General features: G+C 39.3%; 1 protein-coding gene across 1 annotated transcript in view; it reads right to left on the reverse strand.

Annotated features, from left to right (window-relative positions):
- Positions 1–8195, reverse strand: part of TCEANC (transcription elongation factor A N-terminal and central domain containing) — a 15748-nt gene extending 7553 nt beyond the window's left edge. The window contains 1 exon segment of the mRNA XM_029964798.1: positions 8054–8195. The gene's annotated coding sequence lies outside the window, so the exon portion shown is untranslated.
- Between the last annotated feature and the right edge of the window lie 4659 nt (positions 8196–12854).

Consider the following 12854-nt stretch of genomic DNA (forward strand, 5'->3'; position numbering starts at 1 on the left):
TTACTAACCAAAGCTGGGTAAAAGTAACAGAAAAAGTAAGTAATCAAAAATATGACAAGAACAGAACTGAATCCATAATTAAATATTGCAATGGAGTGGGATATGCACTGGTAACTGGCAGAAGCACAAGAAAGAGCCAGCAGAGAAACAACTGAATAAAGGTAAATAATCAATGACACCAGAGAGATTTCTGCAGGGAAAATATTCTTGGAACAGCCCTGGCTTTGTGGTGTGTACCTAGTTTGCAAAAGATTTTAAGATCCTTCAAGATGAAAAGCAACATATACTTCTGAAGTACATATTACACTAACTAATCGAGTATAAATTTCATCTCTGTTTCCAAATTAAAAGGAACTGTGCTGAAAAAAAAAAAAAGTTGTTTGTGCATTTGTTGCCCTATAAATCAAGGAAGGACTGGACTTATCACCAAGGTTGAGACAGACCATTGGTTATGCAATCAGAAATTAAACAGAGACTCCTGAACTTATAAGGAACATATAAGGTAATCAAATGGTTGATCTTTACCATTCAAAGGATGAAGCAAAGGTCATTACTGCTGGGAATCCTGTGTACCATTTCATGTTAAGTCTGAATCAAACACCAATTCTGCTTTTCTAATCAAGGCACAACATGATTATGTCAAACAACTGTAGAAAACATGTTCTTCACATTCTTATAGGGAGAAATAAGAAATCACTGAAGCTGTGGTAATACTGTGGTGTATTTTCTAGTGGGAACCCAAGTATAGCAAGAGTGAGTTCTTTCCCACTGAAACTCTTGTTCCTTGAACTCTGATGTTTCTGTTACAAATCAGATAGAACAAACAGTAAGTTGGGAGAAGCCTCAAAATCACCCGAAGAGAAATCAAGTGTTTCACAGAAACCAAGCTGGAATTCCAAATGGAAAATTATTTTACCACCTGAGGGAGCTGTAGCATAGAAAACCCATGGAATCTTGTGAAATGTGCATAATGAGAAACTCCAGTCTGTGAAGAAAAAAAAATAAAACAATTTCCCTATGACCTTTAGGAGACTTCACATTTTTACAGTATCTATTTGCCAAATTTTGGCAAAAAACCCCTGTAGAATCCATAGGTGCTAGGATACAGACAGGAGGGAAAGGGTGCACCCCTTATCCAGTCCTTGTCCTTTACATTGCTCTTTCATTTGACTTTTTTAAATTTAGAGTTTGACTGCTTTTCTACCTGATTTACTGCAATTTGACAAATGCTGCTGAGCAAATATTTATAAAATTAACTGAATTGTACTCAGTCAGCACTGTTCTGCTGTCTTCCTAATTCCAAGGGACAAAAAAATCCAAGAAAGACCATTTTCTTTCTTAAGTTATGAAATGAATCATGCGCCTTTGTTCAGGTAAAGATGTAAGAAAGAATAAATGTGTCACAATTTTGTGCAGTACAATACAAACATTCTCACCCCTACCACAACTACGCAAGGCATTTCACTTAAGCAATGCATAGAATCACATAATCAGAGAATGGTTTGGGTTGGAAGGGACCTAGAGGTCATCTAGTTCCAAGCCCCCTGCCATGGGCAGGGATACTATTTACTAGACCATGTTGCTCAGAGCCCCATCCTGGCCTTGGACACTCCCAGGGATGGGGCATCCACTACTTCTCTGGGCAACTTGTTCCAGTGCCTGACCACCCTCTGAGTAAAGACTGTTGCCTTCACTCCCTCACAGAAGGCCACCAGACTGGTCAGGCATGACTTGCCATTAGTAAAACCATGCTAGCTACCTCGAATTACCTCCCTGTCTTTTATGTCCCTTAGCATATCTTCTGGGAGGATCTTCACAGGAACAGAAGTGAGGTTCACTGGTCTGTAGTTCCCTGGATCTTTCTTTCTCCCCTTTTTAAAAATGGGAGTGATGTTTCCCTTTTTCCAGTCACCGGGGACTTCACCTGACCACTGTGGCTTTCCAAATATGCATGAGAACATCTGTTTGAATTCCAAGAGTATATTGTAGGTTAGAAGGTAGAGATTGGCTCATATTTACAATAAGACTCTGTAATGCCGTGCTGATGAAGCACTTTCTTGCCAAATCATTAAGAGTTTTCACTCTGACTGCACAGTATAATGAGTCACTTGTGTGTACAAGAATAAATAATGACAATCAATAAAAATCTTCTAAGTCAGTTTGCTCCCAAAAACCAAAAAAAAAGATTAGGCTACCTCAGGTTTAAAATATGGCCATCCTGTAATAATGCGAAGTTGAATCAGAACATTTTTAAACAGTATAATGACTAAATAGGAGTAAAACAAAAAAACAAACAAAAAAAAAAACCAGCCTGAGATGCTGCTAAATGCAAAGTCAGTCCCTGGTAAAAACACTGGCCTCTACAAAATGATTTGGGGTAAAAGCCTTGTCTTTGCACCTTATCCAGTGCAAAGCCATAGCCTATTTTGTCTTAGCACAGATAACCCTGAAAAACCAAGACAAACTCAGAGTGCATCCAAGCAAATGGGTATGAATGTCTCGGAAGGGTGGACGCCAGTTGTCCCTCATCCCAACCTCAGAAGAAAATCCAAACCACAGCCAATATGAGGATCAGAAGTCAAGTACTCCTAATGGCATAATAAATTTTCTGAAAAAAATGTGGTTAATGCTATAGCAGAGATGATGCATAGGACAGTCCTGGAAACACCAGCTTACTTTGGGCAACCTAAATTTCATATAAACAATAAAAATTATCAAATGTTATTTTAAACTGAAGAGTCTAAGCAGAAATCAGAGAATTCTCATAGCCAGCTTCCAGACCCAAAAACATTCCTTCATCCTATCTGCAGTGGGAGAGCAGATTTCAAAGATGTCACCATTTACTGGGGCTTTTATTTTATCTTGGCAAAAATCACAGCTCTTCCTGCCTCTCAGCAGGACTGCCTCCCACCTCTAAAAATTCTGAACTAGACAGAAAATCATCTTCAAAGAATAGCCACATGAATAAAGCTAAGTTAATACAATAAGAACTGAGGCAACACAACAGTATAATTGCCAGCTGTCTGTGACCACAGACACCTCATTGATCAAGAAGAGTCACCTCTCAGTCACAGATCCAGGGGCAGTGGAGTGCACAGCACTACTAAGGAGAAATAGCTTTGTTCTGTATCTTCTACATCAGTGACTGCTTCAACTACAGTGTTCTTAACTAATCTGGAGCTGTACTGTCTCTGTCCCGTGTTTCTCTCACCAAAATCACTCTCCCACAGCTTTCTTCCTAAAATGGGGAGTTTGCAGGGAGAAATGGCAGAGTGCATCACATTCATGTGAAGATGTACACAGTAGCCTCTTTTACAAGGCAAATTTTTAGTTCTGATTTGGAGTTGCTTCTCCCAGAACCCCCATTTTTAATTAAAATAGAATTCTTATTTTCTTAAAAAAAAAGAAAGGGAAAAAGATAAAACAATCAATAGAGTGCATAATGAAATTCTCAAGCCTCAGGGATCAATTCCAAACTAGAGCTGTCAGCACATTTTTCTAATAAGATCAAACAAACATGCATGGATTTAATGAGATAGGAAAAGCTGTTGTCCTTACCAGACTGCTTAGCCACTGGCTTCGTTTGACATCAGCCAGAGCTCAGGAAGAGGCTCAAAATATTACAGCTACACCAGAGGAATAACACCCTCGCTTGTCTCACAGCAGAAATTACTAGATGAGGAAAATTCTTTATAAACTGAACAGCTGCAGCTGTTTTGAGTTCTAGGATATTCAGCTGATGTTAGAGTGGACACACACATCCCAGCAGAGACTTTACTTTGCTAATGACTTCTTTTAATAACTTAGTTTAAAATGAAATTGAGTCTCCCTAGAAGATATTTTAGCTTTTCCTATATTCTATCTGCCTTAATCATGTGAATACTTGTACTGAATTAAGTAGGTAACTAGTTGAAACCCTGAAAATGATATGGTTGATCTTTTTAATAAAATACTTTTAAGGAGTTAAAAATTACTAAATTTACTTTTAACAAGTTACAGATTACAAGTATCGAGTGGAGTTACTAGCTAATCTCTTCCACAATAGGACAGCCATACATACTCACAATTCATTCTAATACATTCTGACTCAGTATGGCAATAATAAAATGTAAATAGAGTTCTGAGAGATTTTTCATCAACAATTTCATTGGAAATTATGTATAAATAATGTGTGCTTCTATTTGCTTTAAAATTTGCACCATTTTACATAAAGAAACGCTTGCATGGTTTCTCTAATCTACAACCAGATCATTTTTCAGTATTCACTAACTTTATTCCCATCCCATTTCCTAGTTTGGGCACAAGGTCACAGAAATGTTCCATTGGGTTATCTGTTTTTTCAAATTTTCATGACAAAGACTTATCACAGCTGGCAGAGAAATCCCTTTTCTCTCAGCCTCTTTCTACTGCTTGTCAGTATGAGGTACTAGCTGGGGCTTCAAGCAAGTCAAAAGTCAGGCTTTTGACACACAGGGTACATTTTCTAAACATGAACTTCCACTGTGGCTACAAGTGACAAATACACATCAGAAGAGTGTTGAATGAAACTAGATGAGTCAGACATGAATTAATGTTACCTAGCTATGGTAAAGACACAGATTGTGACAGATGTATTTTGCACTAATTAAGCTGACTTGCTACGGTGCAGTTTATCACAGGATTCAGGCTTTTTGTGTGGCTGCACACAATTTTTCAAAAATCATATAATAATTTTTGTGACTATAAATTAACAGAGTCTCCTGCAAACTAAAGAGTATAGTTTATCATCTGGACCAAAAACTCAAGCTTGTTAGAAATACATCTAGCATTTTCCCAACATGCCTCTATCATGAAGGCAAAACTTAAGCTGGGACAAGCAAAAAATGATAATACCATTCCTGTAGCATCACCTGCCTCAGTACCCAACCAAAACTTCACTGTGTGAAAAAGTTTCTTTGCACTTTGTGAAATAAGTGCTTCATTTCCTAACATTCATGTTTTTACAACAGTAACAGATTTTAAAACAAAAAATAATTATTATTGTTAAATCCAGCAGACCATATGAACAATATTTCACTATTTTCCCACAGTAAGAGGATGCTATAAACATTCCTCCTCACTCAAGAAACCTACCTGGCAATAGAAATATGATCTAAGCAGCTTTGTGGCATTGTTTACTAATTAACTACTTTTATTCAATATAGCTTAGTCTCCTAAACTGTTCATCTGGATGGATGCAAATGTTCATATCCATATTTCACAGAATCACAGAATATGCTGAGTTGGAAGGGACCCACAAGGATCATCCAGTACAACCCTTAGCCCTGCACAGGACCATCCCCAAGAGTCACATCCTGTGCCCAAGAGTATTGTCCAAATGCTTCTTGAACTCTGTCAGGCTTGGTGCTGTGACCACTTCCCAGGGGAGCCTGTTCCTGTGCCCAACCACCCTCTGGGTGAGGAACCTTTCTCTAATATCCAGCCTAAACCTCCCCTGACACAACTTCAGACCATTCCCTCAGGTCCTATCACTGGTCACCACAGAGAAGAGATCAGTGCCTGTCCCTCCTCTGCCCCTCATGAGAAAGTTGTAGACTGCAATGAGGTCTCCCCTCAATCTCCTCCAGACAAACCAGCCAAAGAATTTCAGGAAGACTGTGACATCTTCAAAGTGGAAGCTGGTTTCTTCAACATACATTAAACATATTGCCTTATACAGGTAACAGTTCACGAAGTATGTGCATGCTCTCTCTGCGTCTGAACACCACTGGGATTGTACCAGACATCTGGTCTGCTCCCTCTACTCAATGTCTGCGTAAAAGAAGCATTCATTACAATGTCCTCCAAACACTGGGAAATCATAATTCAGAATTCCCAATACACTGAGATTGGCTTATACACTATATTGCTTTTAGAAGTAAAAAACTGGGAACTGTTCTGCATTTCTTTTAAGGCTGTGAGCCTCTAGTGTTGCCATCTTTCCACCACAGACAAAATCACTAAGAGTTTACTTTTCTGGAAAAAAAAAAATCAGAGTTTTACATGTTCTATTGTAACTGTAGAAGACAGACAATCCTTTCCCTGTTTATCCATAACGATGTTACCTCTCATGTTCATGCTTGGCATTAGAGTTTAGATATTTCTCCACTATTTTGTATCTTCCTCTGGAATTTCTTGTTTCGTTAGAATTAATAGCATTAATTTTTTAAACCTACTGAAGTACATGTTGTGAAGTGCAGGTTTAACACTGGCTTTTAAGTGGCAGTGTATCCACCTATTTTTCAGTCCTAAAAAATATTGCTTATATCCTCTTGCAGATGTCCAGGTTGTCTGAAACCTGGACAACCTCAACCTAAATGAAGTTTTCCTAAGGTGGATCTCATATCCTCCTTTCAGTGAGCTTCTGCACTGGCACAAAAGTCCAACAAAACAGATTGGCTTGAACTTAGGAGCCTAAATAAACAAGTAAAAATGTACTTAAGACATACCTATCCAAAGTGTATTTTTTCACTTAATACTTTAGAAAGAAAATATGAATGATTTTTGAGAGAAACAAGCAATTCTTTCTCTTGAATACATTTCCTTGACAAAATAGCTTTAAAGATTATTTTTATATAGAGCTAGCAAGGACTTCAATTTTAGCAAACTATGAGCAAAAGTAAGTGTTCAGTCTCCAATGCCTTTTTATGGATAACTGTGCTGACAAATTCAGATAAAAATGGAACATGTAAATAATAAAAACATGCTTTATGAACTTCTGTGAGCTTTTCATCATTTTTCAGATGAACACAGATATTTTATTGCTTTAATGTTCAATTTTTAGTTAAGCATCAGCTCTATACTATTTCTATTGCCATTCCATTGCCAGGGCCATACTTAGATTAGATATCACTTTATTGTTCTTTTATAGGATTTCCACTGAAAATTTATATAACTTTTTTCCTTCAAAAACAAATCCTTTGTATGCAGAAGAGAACCTATGTTCCTGACCCCTGTACAGAGGTAGTGTGTGATATAATCAAAAGGTATTTTTAAGATATTATTAGTGTCCGCTAAAATTCTTTCTGCTATAATATGAATAATTAGATATGAAAGTACATAATTTCAGTCTTGATCAAGACACCTGATGTTCTGGTTGAAATTATGTGAAATACACTTGAAATGAAGAGCGGGTTTATATATTTAACTATTAAATGTACTACACTGAGAAGTGTGAAGTCTCCAATTCCCTTCTATACTTATGCCCACCATATGTCTTATCTCAAGACATCAATGCTGCATAGCGACCAACATAACAAATACATAAAAATTCCCATAATAGTACTATTATTGCATTTTTCAAGGTCAGCCGCTTCTATAGAGTGGATTTATAGACACTTTTGATATATATCAGAAGGAGGTATATATTTGATATATACCAGCAGCAGGGAGCAGCAGCCCAGTATGTATTTGTCAGGAAGCAGCTGAAGCCAGCCGCAGTGACACCTTGTCTGGCCGAGGTTTGGGGTCGGACTCGTGGCACCAGCAGCTGAGCAATGCCGCCGTAACCCTCATCTTGGTCACTGGCCCAAGAAACTTGGTGGGGACCAGCTTGCAAATCTACCAGCAGTTGCCCCCATACAACGGGTGGGCCAGTGCACACGGTAACTGATCCAGGATACCACTAACTCTGTGGTTTTTCTCCAAATCCTTTATTAAAACTTCACAGAATCACAGAATCAATTAGGTTGTAAAAGACCTCTCAGATCATCCAGCCCAACCTTGCCACCTTGCCAACTAGACTTGAATGCCACGTCCAGTCTTTCCTTAAACACCTGCAGGGATGGTGACTCCACCACCTCCAGGGGCTGTCCATTCCAATGTCTAATCACCCCGTGAAGACATTCTTCCTAATGTCCAACCTAAACCTTCCCCGGCTCCTCATGCCCGTTCCTGCTAAACATCCTCGGACCCGGCTAGCTGGAGTTTGACTGTCTTGCTAGGGGCTGTCTTGCTCGGGGGCGAAACGCCGCCCCTCCTCGGATCCCTGGCATGGTGCGGGCACAGGAGGAAAAGCAACCACGGCCCTACCTACCGAACCCCGCTTCCCAGGGCGCTGTTACCGCTGTTCCCCGCTCGGGCCAGCCGGGGCTTGGGAGGGCAAACCGCTGTTCCCCGGGGTGCTGAAGGGCAAACCGCTGTTCCCCGGGGTGCTGAAGGGCAAACCGCAGTTCCCCGTGCTGGAGGCCAAACCGGCCTGGGGAGCAGCGACGGCTCGTGCTCCCGGCTCCCGCGGGGCGCCTCACCCCCACCGCCAGGGCACGGTGGCGTGTGGCTCCCGGATCACACCGACGAGGGAAGCCGCACTCCCGCTACCCCCGGCCTAAACCACGCAGCGCTGCCCCGCGCCTCCCGTGCCCCGCAGCGGGCCGGCGCCCTCACCTCCGCAGGCGCGCCTTGCGCCGGCCTCCTGCTCCGCCGCCATGTCCGCGGGCGTCGGCGGCCTGCGCGCAGCGCCCCGGCAGCTGCCGCAGCGCCGCCGGACTCCGGGCTCGGGAGAGGCCCCGCCGTGGGCGGGGGGCCGGCGCGGGAGGTGCCCCCGGGCAGAGAGGCCACGTCCCGATGTACCAGAAATAGTGCGGCCAGACGACCAGGGAAGTGTTTGTCCCTCTGTACTCGGCACTGCTGAGGCCGCACCGCAAGTGCTGCGTCCGCATCTCAAGTGCTGTCCAGTTCTGGGCGCCATTGAGATAAACATCCATGTCTCTCCGTGTCTCCTTTTCTGCTATGCATACACAGTGAACCAATCTGATGTTAGCTAGTCAAATAGGAATTTGTTGTGACAGTCCTGGGGTTCTTTACATACACACAGTGCCCTTGAGATAGTAACTAGATGTTAAAGAACAGAGCTCTCAAACTATGATGAACATGATTTAAATCCATTGACGCTTCTCCTGAAGGAACCAGCAAGCAGATCAACTACAAAGTGCCCCCGTGTGACATGGTGGACAGCAATGTCAGTACAGGAAATATGGGACAAATACATGGGAAATGGATCTGGACATGGGACATTTACGTGCTTGATGTGCTTTTTTTGTCTTTTTCAGTGCAAGTGAGCATTCCAAAGGAAAATACAGTCATTCTCAGATCATTTTCCTTAGAGGTATAAGCTAATTCGGAGCCACGGACTACATCTATGATATAAAGAAGATTATTTATTCCTATTCCATTCCTTTGCAGTGATCTACAGTTAATTTTCCTATCCAATTTGCTTGCACAGTCATTCAGTATCACAAGATTCTTTGCAGACACCTTTCAGTTTGACTGTTTGAACCATAAAGGCAAACATTATTATCTTGCTATTCCCACTCTGACACACATTTTCAATAGTGCACATAGTCAGGCCATTCTACAAGTCCCCTTTACCTTTAGAAAAGGTGACTGTTTTAACATTCTGGAAGTTTCAAAGAAGAGAAAGAAAATTAGGACTGCCATATATTTACATCCTGAGTAGGAAGATTATGTTAATGAGTAACTCACTGTTAGTGAACATGTGGCTTTCTTGAGTACAGTATATGTTCTAGCACTTTTAAAATCAGCTGTGAACATTACTGAGTTTAGAATAAAATTAGTGCTTGAGGGGAGAATAGTTTTTTTGTGGGTGAATTTGAAGTATATTGTTTCTGATTACTTTATGGCATGTACTTATAAAAGTTTTTTATCAGTATTTTGTACCATTTTATCATGTTTGTGACTTCCTTTTTTTATGGTACTAATATAATTGTAAATTGAGTAATTTTTCAGGTGGGAAGACAAATCCTAATGCAGTACACAAAAATACCATGTATCAAATATAGCAAGAAAATATAACACTGCAGTGAATTAAAACACAGAGATTATGATGACTGTAATAACCTGAAGTGAATAAAAATCCAGAGATTTAACATTAAACTGCTATCAACCTGAACTTAAGGCCAGATTCTGATCGCCTGCTTTACGTGCCTAAGTCTGATTTACTGACTCTACGCCAGAGGTGTCCAGTTCAGCAAGCAGATTTTGGGCATCAAAAATGTTCCCTGATGTTCCCTGATGTTCCCTGTATAGCCAGAATAAAGCAATGGAGCAGGGCAGTCAGGTCTGGAAGATTTCAACTGCCTGAATGAGCTGCTAACTTTGCTATTGTCTGTCTACAGAACAATAGCAGAAAATTAATAGTAGAAAATTAAACATGCCAACAAAAAAAATGGGGCTTTTGCGAGTGAACTGCCTCCTGGGAGTGATTCTTGGAGCATTTTGACTCCCAAGCTCTGCCTGGGAATCATTTGAGGAAGAACTTGGAGTTGGGCCCTGTTAGACCATGTCTGGGGAGCTATTCAGTGATCCTGCACACCATCCAACTTGTTGGAGAAGCACCATCTTTTCATGGAAGTAAAAAGAAGTATATGAAGAAAAAAGGATTAAATGCTGTTTTGAAGCAAGTCTAGGGAAATATTCTGTCAGCATCAAATACACATTTTTTGTAATATATTGTATTATTCTACATAATATTTAGCTTTGAAATATTTCCCTTTCATTTGAAATGAATTGATAAAACACTCCAAATGTGGGATTTAAGTTAGCTTTAGTCTGAGAATCTAGAAAGATCACTTTTAAAATGATTTCTCAATTATGTCTGAAGAGAAGTTTTTTCTCAGGACTCTATTTGAAATAGAAATTGGTATAATGCATTACAGAAATGTGGAGAAATTGAGAGATTTTCAGATTGATTATTGGACTACTTCCTAAAAAAAAAAAAAAAATTAAAAATCACTGAATCCCTGTAGGCTGAATATTCCCCAGCTAAATATTTCCCAAATAAAAATTAATCATCAGTGTTCTCTCTACAGTTCTATTATGTGCTCTTCCTGAAGAACTGGGGAGGGTCAGAGAGACTGTATGTCCAACTTTGTTGAAATCAAATTTTAAGGTCAGGTATTTTAGAGGTTAATAACTATCAAAATTAGAAATTTGTTTCTATTAAAAATCTTTTGCTGTGATGAGCTTTAATGTAACAGTTACCCATATGACCAAATAAATTATTATTCACACTTTCTTGTTATTTAGCTTTTCATTATTATATTGTTATGAATTTCAACATCTCCAGTACATGCAGGTGTAGGATTCTATAATTAACAATATAGCAATTATGAAGTAAATATAAACTCTTTTTTAAATACATAAAAATAACGTCTAATAGCTGGAAAATGTTTTTAAGTTTCTTTCAATTGCAGGTTAAAAGAACATGCCTCTGCATTTCCATGTATTCATTGTTGACAAAATGTCTCCATTAGTTCTTTTTTCATTTGAAAAAGCGTTGATTCAAACATTTTGTTACAACATTCAAGATTAAGTGATCACATCTGTTGAGTAGCTTTTGAAGGATGTAGTATAGATTTAGGTAATTAGCTAGAAGCTCTTTTTTTCCCATTAACTGGTAGGCAGAGTACTGTTTCCAAAGTGAATAAGTAGACTTATCAGACCTAAAAGTTACAAATTATGTTATCAAAGTTCAAGCCACTTGATTGTAGCACACATGTAACATTCTCAAATACTACCAATGCAGTTTCCTTGCTGTCTAAAATAATCAAGCAGATAATGGATTTCACATTTCACAGTAATGGAAAACTGTCAGGAACATTTTGAGGCATTAATGGCTGTAGGCTTAATATGACCTTTAACTGTTTTCATCTGAAGGAGAAACATGTAGCTTTTGCCCTGAGCAGTTCCATCTTTGGAATGAATCTTGCAAACAATAGCAGTTAATTTGGTGATGCGCTGATGTGGTTTATGTGAATGTCTATACGGAATGGATTTATTTGGGTGCTTCTGCAGAAGCTGTCTTTGAATTTATTCACAACAAAAAAAGGTTTCACTTTTGCTACTCAGATCTTATTATGCTAGATTATTATTTTTATTATCTGGTATGATGCAAACGATCTTGTATATGACAGTCCTTTGCAAACGAGAAACAATTTCTGCATCTACTACAGAAAGAATTGTGGCAGCTATTGCAGTTTGTACTGATCTGTGCAAATAATTTTCTTACTTGTTCTCACCTCTGTGGCGTAAAGTAGGCTGCAGTCCAGATCTTTTGTTCCTGAAGGTCAGTACCTAATGTGAAGTTTCTTAAATGTTAAAAATGGTCATTGTTTTTGCTCTTCTTTTCTGTACCAGTTGGTTACATCATCTGTTAATGATGAACATTAAATGCTTATAAAACTATAAAGGGGTAATTTCTAAACAATGATTTGTGTGACTCAAAGACAGCGATGACAAACAAAGTATTTTAAATGCTTTATTGGTAATGAAAATATTCCTCAAAGGCGTGGATCCACTTAAAACTTGCTTAGCTCCATAAAGAAGGAAACAAAGCTCCTCACTTTCTTCCTGCTTGTTCAGTAGGTGGAATATTTACCTGATGTCTATGACAAATTATTTGTCAATAGAATTGCCTTATTAAAGTTTAGGGCTTGACATGCTTCAAAGACCACAGACCTAGAGGGGTAACAAAATTTGGGAGGAAGGGTGTGCTACTGCAGGAAGTCCAAGATAAGAAGAAACTAACAAAGCCAGCTCAGCACAGCTCAGTAATAATAGAATAGTAAATACTGAAGACCATCAGGTCACCCAAGATAAGAAGCCAGCTCAGCAATAGTAGACTAGTAAACACTGAATATATATAAGTGGAATATATCAAGATTAACAGTATATAAATAGTGGTCATCTTTTCTCCTTGGTGTGCTAACTTTGTGGCTTTGCCACCTAGCACCCATTTGCACAAATATAAAATAAACAAATACATCAGCTCTGTGTGTGATTGGCTTACTGCACACCGGGTGATGAACCCTGATTTTTGG

This window comes from Manacus vitellinus, unplaced genomic scaffold (assembly GCF_001715985.3).
Source record: "Manacus vitellinus isolate BGI_N305 unplaced genomic scaffold, ASM171598v3 scaffold_7_pilon, whole genome shotgun sequence".
Classification (NCBI taxonomy): Eukaryota; Metazoa; Chordata; class Aves; order Passeriformes; family Pipridae; genus Manacus; species Manacus vitellinus.